At 39.6% G+C, this 25,218-nt stretch overlaps 1 protein-coding gene across 2 annotated transcripts in view; it reads right to left on the bottom strand.

Annotated features, from left to right (window-relative positions):
* Nucleotides 1-25,218, bottom strand: part of fras1 (Fraser extracellular matrix complex subunit 1) — a 441,368-nt gene that overhangs the window by 273,766 nt on the left and 142,384 nt on the right. The window lies entirely within an intron of this gene.

Here is a 25,218-nt window from a genome sequence, read left to right on the forward strand (position 1 = left end):
CACATCTTTGGACTGTGGGAGGAAACCGGAGCACCCGGAGGAAACCCACGCAGACACGGGGAGAATGTGCAAACTCCACACAGTCAGTCGCCTGAGGCGGGAATTGAACCCGGGTCTCTGGCGCTGTGAGGCAGCAGTGCGAACCACAGTGCCACCGTGCCGCCCAGGAATTCCCACTCAAGGGTCAATTCAGGGACTCAGGAAAAACAGCAGCAGCACAAGGTGAGCTGGAGGAGAAATGAAAAGGGTAACAGGCAAAATGGAATGGAGAAAGTAAGTTAAATAAGAGCAAGAGAGACAAGGACAGATAATGTGGAAGTTAAGGAAAAAACAAAGAAAAACAAAGAAAAAAATGGGAAGCAACATATGAGCAGGCATTTGGGGAGACAGGAAGTTGAGGAATTGTAAATAATCAGAGTTAGATTGATTAGGGACAAAATGAGCTAAGAGAATGGGAAATCGCATTGTCAATTACTTTTGGTGTCACTAAGTACACATTGAATAGTCTAGGGATGGTGAATGAGTGTTCAAACTATAAACTAAACAGTGTTAATCTCCAGATCGTACCGCTATGACGCACATTTCATCAATCAGAATTTGCTCTAACACAAATGACAAATTGTGGACAACGTTTCGATAATGCAACTTTCTACTGAATGGCCAGAGCAATTTTCCACAGCGTAATTTTCTATTGCAGTTTTCCATAACGCGATTTTATATAGTATGAGGTTGCAGAGGAACGCAACTGCCACTTCTAGCAGAATAACCTGTACGAGATAGAGCACATCAAAAATTTATGGGGGAGGATGGTGTTTGGTGGACTGCTCATTGTAACTCATTGTGGGCGGCTTGGTTAAGAAAAAGAAGGAAACATGTGGGCGGCACGGTGGCACAGTGGTTAGCACTGCTGCCTCACAGCGCTAGAGATCCGGGTTCAATTCCCGACTCAGGCGACTGACTGTGTGGAGTTTGCACGTTCTCCCCGTGTCTGCGTGGGTTTCCTCCGGGTGCTCCGGTTTCCTCCCACAGTCCAAAGATGTGCAGGGTCAGGTGAATTGGCCATACTAAATTGCCCGTAGTGTTAGGTAAGGGGTATGGGTGGGTTTCGCTTCGGCGGGTCGGTGTGGACTTGTTGGGCCGAAGGGCCTGTTTCCACACTGTAATCTAATCTAACTCCCTAGCAAATGGCAGTGATTATAAGTAAAGCAAATGTAATTTTGAATTGTACAGAAAACCAACTCAAGGATGGTGAACCTGTACAAAACTGCACCTTCATCTGGAATACTGCATGCATTCCTGGTTAATACTATCACAGGAAGGACATGAAGACGCTAAAAAAATGGTGCAGAAAATCATTACCCATTTGATACTTGGCACCATACACATGGGGTTCATCAAATTACCTATCAATGCATGAGCAGAAACTCTTGAGAAATGATTATGTACATTATTTCATCGAGTCACAGAATCCCTAGTGTGGAAACAGGCCATTTAGCCCAACAAGTCCACACTGACCCTCTGAAGATTATCTCATCCAGGCCCATTCCCCCACCCTATTACTCTTCGCTTCCCCTGACTAATGCACCTAACCTACACATCCCTGAACACTATGGGCAATTTAGCATCGCCAGTTCACCTAACCTGTACATCTTTGGGCTGAGAGAGAAAACCGAAGCACTCGGAGGAAACCCACGCAGACACGGAGAATGTGCAAACTCCACACAGTCACCCGAGGCTAGAATTTTACTTGGGTCTAATGCTGTGAGGCAGCAGTGCTAACCACTGAGCCACTGTGCTGCCCTAGATTTCTCCAAGCTTTTCACTGATCTCCCAGCACAGTTACAGCAACGAACTAGGATATTGCTTCTGCAAGTTTCTGGCCAAGTGATTAATCAAGTGGAAGCAATTTTACTCAGATGTCCATGATACTCAATGACGACATGTTAGGCTTTTATGGTACAGTGCGGTGTCCCTGTATCTGAAACAGAAGGCTCAGGTTCAAGACCTGCCTACTCCAGAGATGGTTTGAAAATATCCACACAACCCCAAGACCACCATCCTCAGCATGACAAATAACTTATGATGAAGCTCAAAAGAAGGAGGTTAAGCACGCAGCTGAGAGAACAATTTCATTCTCAAGATTGTGAACATTTGGAATGGACTGTCCCATTTACATCCCTTCCAATTTTTATTCGTATTGACTTCAAAGAAAATAACAGTGTTGGTAAATGTTTGCTTATGTTCTATCACTTGTCATACATCTGTGATATTCCTGCCAGTGTAATGTTCACGTTTTCCTGAAATATCATTTATGAGAGCAGAGAAAAAATACATTAAGTGATTGTAAAACAGCCATGATGTTGTGGAATTTATTCAATATCTTATTTTGTTTGGTATAGAGTGGGTATTAAGAGACACACAATCCGAAGGTATTAAAAAATGCCAGTGTAAGGAAAGACTATTACGCTCGTGAAATCCACACACTGTTATTACTGTATCAATATATAAAGGTATTAATGCAGAAATTAAATCTTTTTTCACAACAGATAAATGACTTTTCAATTTTGTTGATTCTAATTTTTTTCACAGCAATTTTGAAGGAACCCAGAAAATAACAAAATGGAGCAACAAGAAGATCAAAGGACAGACAGACATAAACAGCAGTGAATTAAGAATTTTAAAATAAAATGCAAGGACCAGGTGGAGGAAAATAAGAAAGATAATAATGACGATTAAACGGAATAGATGTTTATAGCAGATCTAATACGATAGGTGACCAGTTGGGATTATGATACGAATGCATTAAAGAAGAAATGGAGGAACCAAGAAAGGGTTTTTAATATTTGTTTACTAATCTTCAGAAATGAATGAGAAGAAAATTGAGGATGTGGCAGCATTTATTAAGGATTGTATTATAATTCAAAATTAGAAGCATATTTTAGATGGTTCAGGAACTGAATCTATTTGACTTAAGCATTGTGAGCGGCTCGTTGCTGGGAACATTTTATTTAAATAGACTTGTGTGTTACAGTAAAAGTCTTAAAACATGAAATCTTGTGTAATCCTTTCAACATTTCTTGAGAAGTTGAAATCTCTTTTTAAAAGCTCACAGGCTGTACAGGGATCATGACTAAATGGATACAGTATTGGCTGAGAATTAGGATGCAGAGGACACTGGTCAATGGATGCTTTCAGACTTGGTGATTTCCAGTGCTATTATCCTAGATTCAGTTTGTCTCTGTTCAATTTCTGTAAAAGGCAGATACTTAGATGTAGTGAGCAACATTTTAACATTTTAAGATGGTATACAAATTGACAACACAACAGACAACCATAAAAATTGTCATAGATTAGAGGATAACAGATGGTTTTGTAAAAGGACTAAAACATGACAGATGGAACTCAATGCCAAGAACTGTGAAGAGATGCACTTAGGGAAGATTAATATTGAAAAATAATATGCTATAAATGGTACATATTTGTAAAATTTAGGTAGACAGAGGTGAACTTGTGTGTCCATGAACAAAAGGTTTGAAGGACAAGTTGTAATTCATAAATATGTTTGTTGGGCTTAAAAATTGATATATGCTAAAATTTCACAATTTACTGGTTGGCCTTGGCTGGAATATTGCTGACAATTCTGAATACCACACTTCAGGAAAGATGTAAAAGCCTTATAACGAGTCCAGAGAAGGCTTACCACCATGACGCTAAGTTGCCTATAGGGTCCAGGATGTGCAGATTAAGTGGATTAGCCATGAGAAATGCAGAATTATACGGACAGGGTAGGAGCTGGGGCTGGATGGGATGGTGTGGACTCTATGGGCTGAATGGCCTGCTTCCACATTGTAGGGATTCTATGATTCTATTCTATAATTCTATTCTATGATTCTATGAGGGACTTCAATTATAATGAGAGGAAGAAATTTAGAATTGCTTTGCTCAAATCGGTAAAGGTTGAGATGAATTGATGGAAGACTTATTCGGATAGAAAAAGGCTGTTCCCTCTGCCGATTGGATCAATAGATGTCAAATGCTAAAATAACTGACAAAATATCCCCAGGGACTTTTGAAACAAATGCTTTCACTCAGAGTTGTCAGGTTCTGAACAGTAACTGAAAAAATGGTGAGGGACAATTCCATAAGTAAATTTCAAAAGAGAATTGGACAAGAATATAGTGGAACATAGAATGTGTTTATGGACCAAAAAAGTGGAGGTGTGGGATGACTGTTCGCTACTAAGCATGACAGTTTTTTTCATACAACCAGCATAAACATGATGGCGTGAATGGCATTTTTATGTCTCTTCAATTGTACGAAGTACCCTTATATCAGCTTTCTTCTCTCTAAGGTTCTTTTCTAAATGATAGTGAGCCCAAAGGTGGAAAAAATATTTGTTTTCCTAATTTAAAACATAATTTAGGTTTGACGCTGAATAAATGAGCACCTCAAAAATACTTCCACTGAGAATAAACAAGAGAAGAAAGGGAAATCCAGTTCCTGGATCGAGCTCAGCTTTTCACTCTAGCTAACTACACATTGTCTTGGTTTTTCAGCCACACATTTCCCAATTCCTGTTGATAGTTCCTGCTCGTACACTGCATACACAAAACATAGCAAGTGTGCAATCCAGTGCATGCTCTGAGTAGTTAACACTTCCAGCATGTTCTGCAAATTACGAACCAGTTAAAAACCTGTGTCAAACAGCAAGGCCCACTTTACAAACTCATAGGCTACTTGTGTACTTACAGCAGGTTAATTGCAGGTAAAATTCAACTGCTGCAAACTGACGGGTACATCAGTTATGCCAATTCGTAAAACTCATTGTACATGACACTGAATTTTAGCTTCACTTTTTCATAATAAATTAAATTCCTTTTCATAATAAATTAAATTTTATAATTCAAAAAATAATAATGAATATAAACAATCCTCATCCACGTATGCCTCAGTTGTTCAGCTAGATGTATGAAGAACTCATTTTTTGTTTATAACGGCCCCACAGAGATTTGGACAAATGCTTTGTTTTTAACTGCCAGAATTGCTGCCTTATTTCGAGCTATCGAAAGTAACAGGCAGCCACCTGGAAACTAGACCTATAGATTACATCGACCTTTCACAGTCACTACAAAATAGAACTGCCATCACTGATTTGCAATGGTGTCATAAACCAAACGAGTGGCACTGACTCTCGACTAAACAGAGAAGCCAGATTACTGAATTGAATTTTAACCTGGATGCATTTTCAGCGACATAAAATGTAAATTTCATGAAGTGTTCTGTCCTTTAAATGTAATACTCGGACAGGTGCTGACAGTGCAAAGGTAAGAGCCAATTGATATCACGCTTTACACCATTGACTCATTATCAAATGATCAGAAAGGTTTAATGATTATGACACTTAAAAGTTTCAGACAAATAAAATATGCCACTTTAAAAAAACTCCATACAGCCCCTCAAGCCTGTGATGATCTTTAATGTAACCATGGCTGAACTTTGGCTGTATAAGTGCACTGCTCCATACTCTTGATTCCTTTAGGATTAAAGAAATCTGTCGATCTCAGCATTAAATATATTACATCAGGCTGCATTATTAACTCACTGGGTTACTGAACTTCAACAAGTCCTTCTCTTAGTCCAAAATGAGCAGTCTCTTTTCATGAGACTCTGCTCTGAGGTCATTCATTCTCTCGTCTGTGGAAACAAAATTTCGACATCTACTTTTCAGCATCTTGTTCCATCTCAATGTGATCTCCTGACATGCTTCTAAACTCCAGAAGGTCGAGGCTGTATTGAGACAGCTTCTCATAATTGGTTCCCGAGATCAGAGGGCTGCCCAATCAATTAAATATTCAATGAATTGCCTTTAATGCAAACTTATTTTTCCTTTAATATGGAGACCAAAACTGCATACTGTATTTCAGGAACAGCCTCATTAAATGCCTATATAATCATAACATGACCTCGTCCTTCTTGTACTCTTAAACTCAGTAGAGGTCAATATGCCAATTCCTAATTGCTCCTTTACCTATAGCAGTTCAAGCAGCATCCGAGGAGCAGTAAAAGATTTTACTGCTCCTCGGATGCTGCCTGAACTGCTGTGCTCTTCCAGCACCACTAATCCAGAATCTGGTTTCCAGCATCTGCAGTCATTGTTTTTACCTCCTTTATCTATACACCAACGTTCTATGTTTTGTGTACAAGTACACCCAAGGCCCTCTGAAAATCAACATTTACAAGTTTTGTGACTTTTTAAACACGTTCTTTTTTTTAATGTTTACTACCAAAGTGAAGGCTATCAGAACTTCAAGAGAGTTACAGGTGCATGTAGTAGCCATCACTGAAGAGACAGTGCTGTGGAAGCTGAATGGTCTGAAGGTTCATCAATCACCGAAACAGATGGGACTGCATCCCAGACTTCTGAAGAAGATAGCAGATGAGATTGCAGGTGACTTTTTAAACACGTTCTATTTTTTAATGTTTACTACCAAAGTGAAGGCTATCAGAACTTCAAGAGAGTGAAGAGACACTGAAGAGACAGTGCTGTGGAAGCTGAATGGTCTGAAGGTTCATCAATCACCGAAACAGATGGGACTGCATCCCAGACTTCTGAAGAAGATAGCAGATGAGATTGCAGAGGCATTGGTGGTGATCTTTCACGAATCACTGGAGTCAGGGAGGGTTCCAATGGATTGGAAAATGGTGAATGTAATACGCCTGTTGGAAAAGGGAAGGAGGCAGAAGACAGGAAATTATAGGCCAGTTATTCTAACCTCAATCATTGCTAAGATTTTAGAGTCCATTCTTATGGTTGAGATTGCAGAGTACTTGGAAGTGCATTGTAAAATAGGGCTGAGTCAGAACAGCTTTGTAAAAGGGAGATCATACTTGACAAATCTGTTAGACTTCTTTGAGGAGATAATGAATAAGTTGGATAATGGAGAGCCAGTGGACGTGATCTATTTGGATTTCCAGAAGGCCTTCGACAAGGTGCTACACCGGAGGCTGCTGAATAAGATGACCGCCCGTTGTGTTCGGATTACCTTATTTGCAGAAGGCAAAGGTAGGAATAAAGGGGTCTTTTACAGGACAGCAGTTGGTGCCTCATGAAGGTCCATATTGGGATTACAACTATCCATGTTTGTATTAACAATTTGGACAAAGGAACGGAGGGCATTGTTGCTAAATTTGCAGATTATACATGGATAAGAGGGAGGGGTATATAGCATTGAGGAAGCATGGAGACTGCAGAAGGACTTGGACAGGCTAGGAGAATGGGCAAAGGAGTGGCAGATGGAATGTAATTTGGCAATGTGAGAGGTCATGCAGTTTGGTAGGAAGAATAGGAGCTGCAGACTATTTTCTAACTGAGGAAAGGTTTCGGAAACCTAAAGCACACAGGGACATGGGAGTCCTCATCCAGGATTCTCTTAAGGTTAACATATGGGTTCAGGTTGCAGTTAGGAAGGAAAATGCAATATTAGCATTCATTTCAAGAGGGACAGAAGAGCAGAGATATATTAATAAGGCTGTATAAGGCTCTGATCAGACCACGTTTGGAATAATATGAGCAGTTTTGGGCCTCATATCTAAGGAGTGATGTGCGGGTGTTGCAGAGGGTCTAGAGGAAGTTTACAAGAATGATCCCGGGGATGAAGGGCTTGGTCATATGAAGAGTGGTTGAGGACTCTGGGTCTATAGTTGATGGAGTTTAAAAGGTTGAGGGGAGGGATCTGATTGAAACTTAAAGAATACGAAGAGATCTGGATAGAGCGGATGTGGAGAAGATGTTTTCACTAGTAGGAGAGACTAGGACTCAAGGACACAAACTCAGAGCAAAGGGACAAACCTTTAGAATTGAGATGAGGAGGAATTTCTTCAGGCAGATGGTACATAATCTGTGAAACTCACTGCCACAGAAGGCTGGAGAAGACCACAGTGTATTTAAGACAGAAATAGATAGGTTCTTGATTGGTAAGGGGATGAAGGGTTGTGGGGAGAAGACAGGAGAATGGAGTTGAGAAACACATCAACCATGATCAAATGGCAAAGCTGACTCAATGACCAAATGGCCTAATTCTGCTCCTACACCTTATGGAATAAACTCAGATTTCCAACTTCTCTTACATTTGCCACATTGTTGCTACTCACTTAGCTCATCCATATCTCTTTGCAGCCTCCTTGCCTTCTCCTCAGCTCGCGCTTCCACCTTCCTCATTATTGACAGTAAATTTAAGATACTTGATTTTGTTGGTAAATAGCTGAGTTACTAACACTGACCATTGCAGCAGTTCACAAATTACAGGTTGAGAACTTGAAAATGCCCTCTTTATCCTGACATTCTACTTCCTGTCCATTAACAAATCCCCTATCCATGCTGATAGATTACCATATCTCCATGAACCTCCATTCTAAGTATTTTGTGTCGTGCCTTATCAAATGACATTTTAAAATCAAATATACCAAATCTATTAGTTCTGCTTTATCTAATAATTGTAACATCTAAAAACTGTACTAAACATGTCAAACAGGATTTATATTTTTTAATAAAGTTAAAATTATTTTCCATTCCATTATTATTATTTTCTGCTCGCACTGTCAAAATTTCATGAATAGCAGATTAAACCATTTCCTGACAACTGATGCACAGTCATGCCATTTTTCTATCAACCACCTTTCTTAACCAATATATTTTCACTTCCAATCCAAAAAGAGTGGGAGAGGAAGAGGAGGATCTGGAAACAGCCGCCAGGAGCTAACAGTATGCAGAGAGAGAGAGAAAGAGAGAGAGAGACAGACAGACAGAGGCACACGTACAGAGAGATAGGGAGGAGGGAGAAAGGGGAAAGCGGGAACATGGGGCAGCAGGTAGGGGGTTGGGAGACTGACAGGGAGGGCTCAGATACCAAATAAAACAGCATGAGGAGAAGCGAAAAATGTCTCAGAGTGACAGAGCAGCAATGTCATGAGTTGATTGATTGTTGAACAGCTGCTTTTAGTTGTGTTTCAACTCCAGGAAGTTTTAAAAGCAAAATTTCAAAACTCGTACAGGGAAAGAAAAATTAATTGGCACAGGAGAGGGAGCTGAAATTTGAGTAAGAGCAAAGAATTTCTACTAATCGCCACATTTTAGTTAACAGTGCAACAGTATGGTTAAAGTAAGTTAAAAGTAACTAAAATTACAATAAGTGAAATAAAAGTACAACTTAAAGTATTTAGGAGTTGTGATCACATCCCATGACTAAGACAGCCCATGTGCAGGTAATGTCATGGGCTGTACAAGCTTCTGCTCCTGGTTTCACACCTCAAGCTGTGGTTGGATTCAGTGAGGTACATCAGAAAGTTAGAAAACTAAATGGACAGCATCAACAGAAGTGGGTCACATCACAAATTCAAGGCAAGCAGGCAGGGGAGGGACTGAAAACTACCATACAGTCCAAGTGAAAGACAGGTCAAGGAAGAGTCATTCGAGGTCCTGATCATTGACTAGTTTTCCATCCTGGTGATGGTGATGGATCCTTGAAGGACAGTGGTAAGAGACAAACCGGAGTATCATTGATGACCTAGATACACAGGAGGGGAAGGAAGAAGAGTGGAAGCACTGATAGGGGAGTCTTTAGATACTGGAGCAGATAGATATTTCTGCTACCATCAACTTAACTCCAGGATGGTTTACTTTCCTCTCTGGTGCTAACATCACAAATGTCTCAATACAGCTAAAGGACATTCTGCTAAGAGACGGTGAGCAGCCAGAGGTCAGTGATCCACACACTGGTACTTCCAACATGCTTAGCAAAGGGGATGTGCTCCTGCAATCAGAGCTCAGGGAGCTTGTCAGCAAATTTGCAAGCAGGGTTTCTAAAGTCATAATCTCCAGATTATCCTAATGTAAGATTCAAGTGACTACAGAAACAGGAAGGTAAGACAGGTGAATGTGTGGTTGGAAAGATTGTGCAGGAGGGAGGGTTTCATATTCCTGGGATACTGAGACTGACTCTGGAGGGCATGCAAGCCTATACAAGCAGCTGGGTTGCAGCTGAATGGAGCTGGAATTGAGGGGCAGTTTGTTAGTGTTGGTGAGGGTATAAACTGATTTACCAGGGTTGTGGAAAGCAGGAGTAAATAAAAAAGTATTAGCAGGGTGCCCTAAGTGTTCGAAAGGCTGACAGTGCTGAAATGGAGAGAAGTGAATAGGTAGATTTGGTGAAAGGCAGAATTTTAAAAAAAGGTTGTAACCAGCATTACATTGCATGAATGTGAAGGCACAGAAGATTGGGAATAGGTACTCGCTACTTTAGGACTGCCAGCTGATCTCCTATCAATGCCAACATGCTGCCCACTTATCAATAAAATTTAATTCCAAGTTAGATTGTGGAATTCCCTTTTGGATAAAAATAACAATCATAAACTGGATTTTTCCAGTCGAGTCTCAGCTAAGTGAGAAAGTTGATTAATATATTACTATTTTAGAATTTACATGAAACTTGCATGTACAAATTAAGACTCAAATTAATATCTGTTAATTAAAACAGTAACATTTGGGATTTTTTTCTCTGATTTAACCAATGGTAACACATTAGTCTTGTCTTAGTTTTCTGCTACACTGTCTTTATAAATATTTTCTTTTCTGAAACATAACACGATAACAATTTATTTGATTTAAACATGGCTTTGCACTCGGGCTATTGCTTTGTAAAAATGACTTCTTAGTAGGAGTAAACTTCCGAAGATCTTGCTTTGCTTCATGTTTTACTCCTGCATCCCCACCACCTTCAAATAAAAATCAGCTTCACTGAAGGCTTATACGGCTGCTGACTATACACAAGGCCAGGATATCTTCAGTTTTGGCTCTCTAACAACAATTTTGTTTCTTGGCTAGCTCATTCCTAGTCAGTGACTGGTGAAAGATATTGTTTTCGCTTCACAAATAGTTTGGTGTGTGAATTAAAATTCTGAATAGCATATCTTATGGCACGTAAGTTTTAATTGGTAAGATACATAGTTAGTCATTAATTGTGGACACTGCCCTTCATGGTACCTAAACATTACAAGTGATGCATGCACTGGTCTCTCATTTCCAAAACCTTTGATCATTAAACAAAATAAACATTTGCAGGTTAATTAAAAGTAAAACACGGTGCCGTATATTCTACGACCACAAAACTTCATGTCAAGATGAATACTTACAGATCATTTGGGTTCACTGATTTTTAGTGATGATCATTAATGGTCTGACACACTGAAGTACCAAGCTCCAGAAATTGCAGAAAAAGCTCAGCAGGTCTGGCAGCATCTGTGAAGAGAAATCAAAGTTAGCATTTCAGATCCGGTGACCCTTTCTCCAGTTATGAGGAAAGATCACAGTACCCGAAAAGTTCACTCTGATTTCTTTTCACAGATGTTACCAGACCTGCTGAGCTTTTCCAGCAATTCCTGTTTTTATTTCTGATTTACAGCACCTGCATTTCTTTCAGTTTTTACCAAGAATTCAACCAAGTCATGTCAGCAGTCAATTCTTCAAATGACAAATTGGAAAGTGAGCTAAACCATATCTTGATGAGTTCTGGTCGTCAAATCTCAAAATGAATATTTCCAACTTTGTTAAGTTACAGAGACAAGCCACAAAAATTATTCCAGGCGTTAATGAGGAGGAAATGTTAAGTACATTAGTCTTGCTCTCTTGGACAAATAGGGAGCCTCGAGATGATCCAATTCAAGTTTACAATATTGGAAAAGACAATTGTCAAATTGGACAAAGCAAACTGTTTACCCTATAGCCAAATGCTCAAATTCATGACAAATGGTTTTTAAAAATTTTAAGTGCAACACTAAGTCAGGTGGATTTTTTTGATTAGAGGTATAATAATTCAATTTGCAAAACAGAGGGAATTTAAGATCACAGTATACATGGCTTCAAGAGACTGATGTGATGTCTCTGGAACAAAAAGTGTTTGAGGGACAAAAGAAGTAAAGAGGTACCTCATTAAACTGATAGAATATAGCTTTATTGTGCATTCACTTATTCCTGCGTACTTTATTCAAAAGGTAAGTCACTTCATATCGATATTGATACTTCTTTTGAACCATTTTCTTAATAGTTTTTGTAAGTGGTGGGTTGTCATTAAAGGGACAGGGTAAGGAGGGAAGTCCCAATTTTACCTTAACAACAACTCAATCCGTGCTGTTGCATTCTTCTCAACTACCCCCGAGCCGTCCATGAAATTGAACTAACCAACACCCTTGCTGTACTTAAGTACTGTTTTAACAACAAGGAATTCCATTGCCCTTTCAAAACTGCACTGTATTCTCATAACCAGTACATAGTGCAATTTCACCACTGAATTGGATACCTGTAAGTAATGGAATAAAGAGGTTTCCATAGTAATCAGGATCCTAAGAGAACAAGAGGTGAAAAAAAGCAGATGCAAGGTTATATTTCTCAATTACATATGTTTCCTAACCTTTGCAAAATGTTCCCAAGCTAAATCCAAGTTAAACCTCCCTCTAACTGCTACAACCAAAAAAGGACTGGAGTTTTGGAGGGCCGATGGGGGCAGGTGCGCTCCAAGCCTACCTTCCATTTTGCTAAGGTTGGGATGATTGTTGATGCCCCTTCATCCAGAGCCAAACTGAGTTCCTTTAGTGATTGATTTAGGACCTCTCCCTGCCTCTCCTGACATTAGAAGTAAACCATCACCAGCAGAGCTCCAGAAGGAAATAGAAACGTGGAGATTCAATGCAGTGAAGTGAGAGGTGATGCACTTTGGTACGAAGAACACAGGAAAATAACCTGATAGAGGAGACACAATTTTAAGGGACTGCGGGAGTAGAGGGATCTGGATGTATATGCACACAGATCACTGAAACTAGCGTGACAGACAGATAAAACTCAAGGACAACTAGGGACAGGCAATAAAAAGTACTGGCCAGCCAGCAAAGCCCACGTCCCATGAGTGAATAAAAACAAATGTATAAGGCATTGTATTCTCAGCTTTATAATTAGGACCACAAAACTACAAGAGCAGGAAGGTGATAGTGAACTTGTATAAGACACTTGTCAAACCTCAGCTGGAGAACTGTGTATAGTTCTGGGCACCATATTGTTGGGAAATTTGTAAGCACATACTAGTAGGTTCCATTGACCAGAAGCCAAACTGGGTCAACCAAAAAAATACTGTGGCTACAAAAGCAAGTCAAAGACTAGTAAGGAACTTACCTCCTGACTTGTGCAAAGAATATCCTACACTTGCCTGGATGAGTGCATTTCTCACAACTCAGGAAGTTCAACTCACAGCTCAACGTAGCCTGCGTCATTGGCACCAATCCAGTACCTTAAATAGTCAATCCCTCCACCACTGACACAGCAGTGTGTCCCACCTGTAGGATGTACTGCTATAACTCATGAACACACCTTTGACAACACCTACCAAAGCCATGACCTCTGTCAACGAGTGTTCGAACTCTCGCTGATTTTTTATTCCTTTTTTTTTTAAAAATAATTTTGGCTTTGGAGCAGAGACCTGAGAGCTGAAAGGTGAACTTTACAAAGCGTCTTGTGTTTAAAAAAGAGAGAGAACAAATAAACTGTTGTTATTTGTTCATGAAGCCAGGCCTGAAAGTTTATTTCTTGTTTACAAAGTGTTCTTTGGATGCTTCGTCTCAAGAGAGGCCTTATACTTAACCAGATCATAGATGCTTGGTCATTATCATGGTCAGTACCTGAGAATTTGTACCACCAAGTATGAGAGAGATTATGATATGAGGGAGGAGCATGAGTTTTGAACCACTGTTGTGAACTGGGAATTTCTGAAAGGAGGTGTTTGGCTGCTGATGCCACGGAATGAAGATTTGAAAGCTTCCTGCCTAATCTCTCATTAACAGCCATTGGAAGTTCAGAGAACAGAAACTAAGATAAAAGTTTTATTGACTCCTTCTCAAAGTAAACTCAAGAACTGCCGTTGATTTTCTGAAGAAGCCAATGAATCAAGACTCAATTCTATAAACCTGTAAAGCAACACATTGTGGAAACCACTTAAGTTACCATGCCAGTTTTGACATTTTTTCATTTTTGAAAAAATATCCTTAACCATGTTTGTTTTTCTGTTTGCCTTTTGTGTGAATGGGCTGAAATTAAAATTTATTGAGTTTAAATCTTAGGCATTAATTAGATTAGCTTGTTATTTAATTTTGCTCTGTTACTGTATTGTTAATAAATAATGATTTGGAGGTGCCAGTGTTGGACTGGGGCATACAAAGTTAGAAATCAAAGTTAAAAAGTTAAAACAGGTTAATAAATTAAGTATATTTTTGGAGTTGTAAATCCAATGTCTCATACTGAGTAATTCAAAATGTCTGTTGAGGAGTTACTGCAGATTATTTTGAGGGTCATTGAGTATTTTAATTTTACTGTGTTGCAAATACAGAGGTAGGAAGGCTGATTTCACTCGGCTGTCTGTCTCAATGTCACAACACTAGCAGAACAAGGACAGCAGGGAAATGCAAACACCATCTGAAAGGTCTCCTCGAGCCACGCACCAGCTTGACTTGGAACTCTATAGCTATTCCTTCACTGTTGCTGGCTCAAAATCCTGAAATCCTTTCCTCCCAGCACTTTCACATACCCACATTGCAAACATTACAATGGTTCAAAAAGGCAGTTCACACTGCACTGTCCAAGATAATTATGGATGAACAATAATTGCCAGCCTATTTAGGAACACCCACATCCCAAGAAAGAATAAAAAGTAAAATAAAATTATAACCAAAGCCAATGGAGTTTGAGGCATTGAGAACAAGTGCCTAAGTCACCAAATTCTGTGAGTCCTCCCCACAAATGTAGTTGAGTAGAACGTCTGGTTCTGATGATTCGTCACAAACTAAGTACATTAACTCAGTTATCCTCTCTATGCAGATGCTACCGGACCTGTTTGAGCTTTTTAAGTTTAGTATTGGACAAAAAACCCTGCTTGTCAATGGAGGAAGAGCTGACAGCCTCTCACTCAAAGTCCAATGACTCAGCTTAGTTAAACTGTAAATGGGTTGAAATTTAATGGAAATATATTTTGACAAAGTATAAAATGAGTGCTTAATCCAAATATGCCAATTTTCCCCAGGGTAGGCTAGATAGCCCACTTTGTTTTTTTTCCGTCTGACTGGTGGTTTTACATCTGAGCGGCTATGCATTATTACTCAGTTTGGACATCAGTTCTAAATTTTCTGGATCCATTATACTCAGCAGCTGGAGCCAAGATCAGACTTAATACAGATGATTGTTGACTCAAACTTTCTCTCATCTACCTTCACAACATATTTTAATTTCTCAAACTAATCACCCTTAGCCTTTCCATTCTATTGGCCCACATCTGTTAACTACTGGGATTTGGACTGTCCAAAACTCTATTCACTTTGAAGCCAGTATTATCTTGCTTTCCAGCTGTTAGCAGTGACTACACATTAAATTGCCAGATTCTTTTTAGATCAGCTACGAACAAACCTAATTTTTCACTAAGCTTTGCAGCTCATCACTTTCCAGTACGGACGAGAGTGTCATTTGGTGGTCAAACTGTCATGGTCAGCCATGATTGTAAATGTAATGTAGGGCCCTTCCCATGCAGCCAGTTTACGTGGAGCACAGCTTCACATTACAAGTTTTAATATGGATTATAGGACCTTAATTAGTGGCCTCTTATTTTGTATTTTATATATTTTCCTAATCAGCCTGTTCAGAGATGTCATAACATTGTTTTGAAACTTGAACCTGGGCCTCCTGGCTCAGAGATAGGGGCATTACTACTGCACCATGTCACGAGGCTGCTGTCTCATAAACTCTTCATCATAACTTCAGCTGGTGCAGGAACTGAACCCTTGCCGTTGGTGTCACTCTGACTAGCTATGCAGCTAACTGAGCTAACTGATCAGTAGCTAGTGTGTACTTGTGAGACTCAGTCTGCAATGTAAAACAGCTTCGAAAATACCACAACAGTTTGGATTGGATTTAAATCTACATTCAAAAGTTGAAAAGACAGTGTGAACATCAACTAAGAGTCCCATTTTTCAATGATCATGGAATAACATGATAAGCTAGGTTTCTTTGACACGACTAATATGTCGGCTCATTTCAAGTACAATTCCTTTTACAGAAGACAAAAGCATTAGACAGGTCTAAATAAATTGCAAAACTGAGGTAATCCATCAAGATTTGAGCATTCCCTATCTACAGGACACTCATGATGCATTGTCATATGGGTGTGGTTGAAATTTATTGTGGCTCAGATCAATTGAACTGCAAAGGTAAACTGACAACTAAGCCTAAGGCTGCATGATAACAGGAGAAGCTAAATCTCAGGGAAGCTTTGACACTGAAAGATTCTCCCCTAAATGGACTTAATTTGGAAATATATATTGTGAAATTAGAAACAAACCAAGAGAGAATTTCTTCCTGTCAGCATTTGCCATACTTTTCTTAATATATCCCAGAATCTGTAATTACATTGCACTGAGATCATTGTGAGTAGTGCTAATTCCTCCCACAGAAATTTCATAAAGTGAGCTGGGGTGTGGGGGACATAGGGATTCCAAACCACTGGCCATAACTAATTCTAACAAGGTTCTGCAGTTTGGTTGGTTCTGCAAGACACGTGATGAATTGCTTCTAGAAGCGCAGGATTTGGTGCAAAAAAAGGCAATTTATACAAGCCAAGTTTCTTAGCAGTACCTATATTAGCTATAGTTTGCAGCTTTTTTTTTGAAATGTTAAACCGAGGAGGTGCAGCGTAATATGTGCATGGAACAAAATATCTTTGAACTAATAGACTAAGTCCCTGGTTCCGATGGCTTGCGTCTAAGGATCTAAATAGAAGAAGCTGACAGTGAATGTGGTTTAAATGTTTTGAAAATTTTGGATTCTGGAGAAGTACCAGAGGATTGGAAAACTGCCAGTATGATGCCCCTATTCAAAAAGGGAGGCAGGCCAAAAGAAGACAACTACAGGCTGATTAACCTATCATCTACTATTGGAAAGATGTTGGAATCAGTTATTAAAGAAGTCATAGCAATATATTTAGAAAATCACCACCTGATCAAGCATAGTCAGCATGACGTCATGAAAAGAAAATTGTAAATGACAGATTAATTAGAGTGTTTCTTTTGTTTTACTCATTCACAGGATGCGGGCGTCGCTGATCAGGCCAGCATTTACTATTCATCCCTAACTGCCCAGAGGGCAGTTAAGTGTCAACCACATAGCTGTGGATCGAGAGTCAGAAATGGCCAGCATTTTCCTTCCCTAACAGACATTGGTGAACCAGATGGGCTTTTCCTGACAATTGACAATGGTTTCAAGGTCTTCATTAGACTCCTAATTCCAAAAATTACTGAATTCCATTTCTACCATCTGCCATGGCAGGATTCGAACCCAGCTCCTCACAGCAATACCATTAATATTTTAGTGATAATATACCACCAAACCATCACCTGCACTAAGCAGTTTCAAGGAAGTCTTGACCAGAATGGATAGAAGAGGTGTTCTATTTGGATTTCCAGAAAGCATTCTGGCAACTCACAAAATAACAAGGTAACTCACAAAAGGTTAAGTCACAAAAGTCCATGTTGGAGATGTTACATTGACATGGATGGAGAATTAGCTAAAGGGCAGGAAACAGCAAGTGAGCAAGGGTACTCTTTCAGATTGGTGACCCATGACCAGGGTGATTCTGAAGGGATTCATTCTGGAACCACAGCTGTTTACAGTATATATTAACTTGAAGGTGGTAAGCAAATATATTTTAGCCAAATATACAGATAATAAAAATCCATAGAAAGGCCAGCTGTCAGGCAGATACAAATAGTTTAGAAGGAGAGATTAAGTAGTTAAGTGGGCAAAATTATGGCAAATGGAGTACAACGTGGGAAAATATGAGGTTGTTCGTTTTGGAAGAGAGAACAAAAGGACAAAGTAGTATTTGAATGAAGAAAAACTGCAGAAAGCTGCAGCACAGGTATATCAGGTGATCAGGAAAACTAATGGAATGTTGGCCCTTATTTCAAGTGGGCTAGAGTATAAGGGAAGAGAAGTCTTCCTGTAACTGTACAAGATACTGGTGAGATCATATCTGGAGTACTGTGAGCAGCTTTGATCCTCTTATTCAAAGAAAGATATTGTTTCTTTGGAGGCAGTTCAGGGAAAGCTCACTAGAACGATCCCTGGTATGCTGGAATTGCCTTATGAGCAAAGACTAAACCAATTGGGACTCTACTCAGAGAGAAGTTTAGAAGAATGAAAGGTGATCGCACTGAAACATACAGGACAGAGAAAATGCTGAGGGAATTTTTTCCTTTGTAGGAGAATCAAGGACCAGAGGTCTTAGCCTCAGAATAAAAGGGTGTTAATTTAAATTGAGATAAGGAGAAATTTCTTCCTTGATGGTTGTCAGTCTTTTAAATTCCTTGCCTCTGTGAAGGCAGAGTCTTTGTGTATATTTAACGCTAAGTTACATAGATCTTGATCAGCTGGGGAATCAAGAGTTACAGGTTTGAGAAACAGTTAGATGTTAAGTACAAGGTTCACGATAATGGCTTGGTCACAAACAGGTGAAAAACACTGGTCAAAGTCCTTATGTGAACTGGCACTCTATAAAACCAGAAATAAAGTTCTTGACTTACTGTGCAACTGCAGGAGGTAAGCAATGAGAAGTCATGAGTCTTTGCTAAAATTCCACAGCAACTGTTTTACATTGCAGTTGCAAATGTGACAAGAACCAAGTTTGTCACCTTTTCATCTCAATAGTATAGAGGTGCCATTGAGATCTGGCTATGTTTCTCTTGTAAATTCTCACAGGCTGCTCAAAAAGACTGTGATAATACTTTATTGTGATCTATTTGCTTTGCAAAGTAAAATATCTAATATACTGTTACAAGTTATGAATGATCAGAGATTTGTGGTTGTGGCAGGAACCATGTTTTAATTAACTCTGCATTCATTTTTCATGATCCAGAAATAGACACATCTTTTTTCAGCAGTTTATTTTGGAATTGAACTTTGGCAAATGTCTGTGAATGAATATGATCAGGGAATCATAAGCTTTTCACAAACAGGACTAGTCATTGCCATCTCTGTCTTTACCTTTCAGATTCATCAAGCCCTTATCCCTGCCTTTGTCATCTTTAGACAGATCAACTCTTCCTTGTTGCCTCTTAATCTACACCTCCAACAAACATCAACTTATTGACACCTTGGTTGTGTGTAAATTACCACAAGATACCTTTAATTGAACAACTTATTAAGGAATCTCACAGACAATCAAGTACTGAAACAATGATTTAAACTTGACTAAAGTTTTTGGCGTAGCAACCAAAATAAGACGCCTCAAGTTAAGCCTCCCAACTCAATTTGAATAACACTCAATTAGTGATGGAAATTAGCTACAATTCCAACCAACAGTATGTCGGTCTCTGGAAGTGTCCAGGATTCGATCCTTGTGCACTGTTATTATTCAAAGGTCTGCTAAAGGAGACTTTCGGAGTTGAATTCTCATATAAATTTCTCTCTTTCAAGTTTTGTGGTGTGATATTATTGATGATCCCTTACATTCTTTCATCCCCAGTAGTGATTACACTTCTGGAGTCCTCAAGTCTGTAGCATGCCTTATCTGAAGTAGCGTCCCTGTTCCTTGTTACATTCAGGTTAGCTGTCTGTTTGCAACAGTCTGTCCTTTATAGTCATAGAATCCAGAAAGTGTGGAAGCATGCTATTTGGCCCATCAAGTTCACACTGAACTTCCAAACAACATCTCACCCAAAACCTGACCCGCCACCATATTCCTCAAATCCTGCCTTTCCCATGGCGAATATACCTTGCCTATATATCTTTGGACTATGGGAGGAAACCAGAGCACTGAGGAAACCCACACGAACATGGGGAGAATGTCTGTGTGGAATTTGCAGTCGCCCTATGGTGGAATCGTACATGGGTCCCTGGTGTTATGAGGTGGCAGTGCTAACCATAGTCACCATGCCACCCACTTCAGAACATTCTTCCCGCAGGTAGTCTTAATTGCCCATTTATCATGAAGCAGCAGGTTATCAAGCAGTGTTACCACCTTCCTCCCAGGAAACAGCTTGTTTATGTTGGTTTGACCTCTTCTTCCCAGAGATGGTTAATGGACATGCTGCGTTTAATTCCTTTATAACAGCTTCTCCTTGCACCTTTCATTTCGGGAAACAATTTATTCCAGAAAGAGTTGCTACCAAGTCATGGAATCCGTGAAGTCAGTAAAGTTCTGAAGTCTACATTGTCATGCTCTACAGTATTTTTGTGTCAAGTCTAACTCATTGGCCCACAATAAATAGCTTCTTCATGCATTCAGTTCCTATCCTCATCTGCAAACAACTATACTACCTTGATCTATCTACCATTGCAATTCCTCTAGCATAATGTGCCTGCCATTATCTTGAAAGGTCCTCAATTCTGATCTTCTATATGTTTCCCCAATTCAGTTGCCCTAACTGTACTAAGAACTCATTTCTTGAGCATTGCTAAAAACACAGACGTATTTTGTCCATGATTATTGTCTTGCACTCAAGCACAAGAAATATCCATGTAAATTTATGTTGCATAAGAGGGGAGTGCTAACTTATTGGACTCTGATCAGTCGGGTTATTACAATGGACAATGTACGAATTAATGATGACAGATAGTTAACTGTCAAACCTTGCTGAAATGATAAATCCAGCAGGGTAACTCCAATTCAGACACTGCAGTGAGAAATTAAGTAGAAAATAGATTTATCAATTTTGTTGAGTTGGAACATTGTTGGCCATGTTTTTTTCTGTCTGTAGAGTCCAAGATCTGGTGTATTAATATATATAACTTCCAATACATGCAAGCACACCACACTACAAGCTTAGCTGATGATCCAAAATTAGCTATTAGTCTAATTCTTCACAAACTTCACGGGAAATATTTTCCAAGTGCAAAAATACATGTGGGGCAAGTGTTATAAATTTTACAAACACTGGCTGGTTTGACACTGAGTACTTGTGAATGATTTGATTTATTCTTGTCTCTCATACCAAAACACAGTGAAAAGTTTTGTTTAGCGAGCAGTACAGGCAGATCATAGCAAACAAGAACAAACAGACCATAGGTTGCTTAGACAGAGCGAGACTTACAAGGTTACAGCTGCACAGAAAGTAGACATACCAAGATCAACATTAAGGTTTGAAATTAAGAGAGATCCATTCAGCAGTCTAATAACAGCAGCCTAATGTCAGGAGAAGCTGATCTTCAACCTGATGGAAAAGGTTGGAAGAGAGTATTATCAGGTAACAGAGGTCTTTCTTGGAGTTAGCAGCTTTACTGCAGCAGTGAGAAGTACATTTGGAGTCCATGGATGGGAGGTTGGCTTCCGTGATGATCCGGGCTGTGCACACAACTTTCTGTAGTTTCTTACGGTCCTGGGCAGAGCAGTTGCTGTACCAGGTCATTATGCACTTGGATAGAATGCTCTCTATGGTGCATCTATACAAGTTGGCAAGGGTCCTTATGGACATGCCAAATTTCCTAATCTGCCTGAGGAAGAAGAAGCATTGTTGTGCCTTCTTGACCGTCGTATCTATATGTGCGGTCCAGGACAGATAGTTGGTTATTGTCACTTCTCGGAACTTGATGTTCTTGACCCTCTCCACTTCAGCTCCGTTGATGTAGATAGCAGCATGTCCTCCTCCTCCTCCTTTCTTCCTGTATTCAATGTTCAGTTCTTTTCTTTTGCCGACATTGAGAGAGATATTGATATCACTGCACCATGACACCAATCACTATCTCCTTTTTGTATTCCAACCCATCATTGTATGATATTTGGCCTGCAATGGTGGAGTCGTCAGCTAACTTGTAGATGGTGTTTAGACACGTGGCCAAAAGGATATGTTGTTTGATATGATTTGGCAATTTATGGGCCATATGCTGTACATAACTTGCAACACAATGGCACTGAAATTCATAATACTATATTTGTCATTTGTGAGACAGTTAGAATCTTTTTTTTTTACTTGACAGCTACATCCTGTTAGCAGCAAACACCTCACATGTTGCTCCTGCTAAATAGTGTGCAAAATAGCTACCATCACCTGTTGCTCAAACATTTGAAACACTTTACCCTTCTGGGAAAGTATGCGGTGGACTCAGCAATTTTCACAGCCAAAAGTGATAGCGTTCGGCCTGTGTATGAGTTTGCATGAAATTCAAGAAAAATTCCTTTGATGCGCCTTACTTCAGTAGCAAGCTTGCACAGTGAACAAATGGCTCAAGCCCTACTTTATGAGATTGCCCATCAGGCCAAGTCATTTACAGATGAGTGAAAGTAGGCTTCCAGTTAACAAAGAACCTTTCAGCAGACTTCTCAACAAGAAATTCAAGGAAAGAGAGCTCATTGACTCCTCCATTTAAAAGATGAATTTGAGTGCAGGATGGAGCCCACTAAGACATAAGGAAATTCTTAGATTCAGCACAAATTCACTTTTATATTGTGCTGCTTGAATAACTCTCTCGCCACTTTTAGAGCACTTCTTAAAAGCCACAATTTCAAACAAGCTTTCACCATTTTAGTCAACTTTTCATGAAATTATTTTTTTTTTATATACTTTTACTTTTCCATATTAAAAGTTTTTTTAAATGAAGGCAAGTTATTTTGTGTGAAACACAGCCAAATGTACTGGCATAAAAGCAACTTGGAATCACACATTTCACACAGAAACATCTTCTATCCAATTAATCGCAAGACCAAACCATGGGCCATGTACAATATACAACACTTAATATGATGATAGGGTTTCCTTGCCCTACTGTTTTCCTATCTGTATTAAACCAGCAAACAGAAAACTGCAACAGACCATATCAATGTTCAGAACAAAACAGTGATGTGCAATTTCTTCTCTGCTCTATTTCTGGCCTGAGCATTAAATATTTCTTTTTCCATAAACATTTTATAAAGCATTTGTGTCTAATTTGTTGATTCAGTTTTTCATCATATCATTGAACCTGCAAGTGAATGTCAAGATGTATCATCTGCTTCACCTTTTAAAATAGACAGGATAGTCTGGTAAAAATCAGACACGAAGACCCCACGAGGATAGTTGACGATGACGATGACAATATAATTGTGATCGTATATGGTAAAATAAATGGAAGTGTTCACTTGACTTTATTTTTCACATTTCAACTTCCATGTTTCACAAAACAGATTGAAAATGCCATTGGAAATTTTCATTTTTAAATTCCACTTTTGAAATCTACATTGAAGAACAAGGGTAAATTTTACAATTTTCTATTTGTCACCTGAAACGTGAACTTCTAAGATTGTCTGTGTAATACCTATTTGTAATCGAGGGGAAGATTTTACAAATAACCCTTGCACAGCACCTCCATGAGCCAGTGAAGATGCAATAATGTTCCCATAATTTATAGAATAGAACACTCCTGAAAAGCACATTTGTGACTTCCTGATCCATATGCCTCCTGAATGAGGATTCCTGCCAGTACAGACTATTCATAAAAGCAGCTTTTTAGGGTTTCCAGCCTGTTACAGTCATCAAGTCAATAGCATGGAAACAGACCTTTTGCTCAAACTCATCCATGCCAACGAGATTTCCTAACCCAATCCAGTCCAATTTGCCAGTACCTGGCCCATATCCACCCTTCCTATTCATATACACATCCAGGTGCCTTTTAAATGCTACAATTGTACTAGCCTCCACCGCTTCCTCTGGCAGCTCAATCCATACATGTACCACCCTCTGCATGAAAAAGTTGCCCCTTAGGTCTCTTTTCTATCTTTCCCCTCTCACCCTAAACCTCTTCACTACAGTTCTTGATTCCCCCACTCCAAGGAAAAGACTTTGTCTCTTTATCCTATCTATGCCCCTCATGATTTTATAAACCTCTATAAGGTCACCCCTCAAACTCCGACGCTGTTGGGAAAACAGCCCCAGCCTGTTCAGCCTCTCCCAAAGCTAAAATCCTCCAACCCTGGCAACATCCTTGTAAATCTTTTTTGAACCCTTTCAAGTTTCACAACATCCTTCCGATAGGAGGGAGACCAGAATTGCACGCAATATTCCAAAAGTGGCCGAACCAATGTCCTGTACAGCTGCAACATGACCTCCCACTCCTGTACTCAATACTCTGACCAATAAAGGAAAGCATACCAAATGCCTTCTTCACGATCCTATCTACCTGCAACTCTACTTTCAAGGAACTATGAACCTGCATTCCAAGGTCTCTTTGTTCAGCAACACTCCCTAGGACCTTACCATTAAGTTTAGAAGTCCTGCTAAGATTTACTTTTCCAAAATGCAGCACCTCGCATTTATCTAAATTAAACTCCATCTGGAACTCCTCAGTCCATTGGCCCATCTGATCAAGATCATGTTGTACTCTGAGGTAACTTTCTTCACTGTCCACTGCACCTTAAATTTTGGTGTCATCTTTAAACTTGCTAACTATACCTCTTATACTTACATCCAAATCATTTAGATAAATTACAAAAAGTAGTGGTCACAGCACTGATCCTTGTGGCAGTTCATTGGTCACAGGCTTCCAGTTTGAAAAGCAACTCTACACCACCACTTTCGACATCAACCATCGAGCCATTTCTATTTCCAAATGGCTAGTTCTCCTTGTATCCCTTGAGATCTAACTTTGCTAACCAATGTCCCATGGGGGACCCTGTAGAATGCCTTACTGAAGTCCATGTAGATCATGTCTACCACTCTGCCCTCATCGATCCTCTGTTACCTTTTCAAAAATCTCAATCAAGTTCGTGAGACATGATTTCCCACGCACAAAGCCATGTTGACTATCCCTAATCAGTCCTTGCCTTTCCAAATACATGTACATCCTGTCCCTCAGGATTCCCTCCAACAACTTGCCCACCACTGCTGTCAGGCTCACCCGTCTATAGCTCCCTGACTTTTTCTTACTGCAGCTTAATCCTCCCAGGTTTTGAGAGTGTAGAGAAGAGACAGAGTAGTTTTTTTTTTATTTGTCGTTTCTACTATAAACAATTGATACAGCAAAAAACAAGACAGCATTCCTCCAGGCACAAACTTGATTGAGTTTTTTGAAGTAGTAACAAAGAAGATTGATGAGGTCAGAGCAGTAGATGTGATCGATATGGACTTCAGTAAGGCGTTCGACAAGGTTCCCCATGGGAGACTGATTAGCAA

This window comes from Chiloscyllium plagiosum, chromosome 1 (assembly GCF_004010195.1).
Source record: "Chiloscyllium plagiosum isolate BGI_BamShark_2017 chromosome 1, ASM401019v2, whole genome shotgun sequence".
Classification (NCBI taxonomy): domain Eukaryota; kingdom Metazoa; phylum Chordata; class Chondrichthyes; order Orectolobiformes; family Hemiscylliidae; genus Chiloscyllium; species Chiloscyllium plagiosum.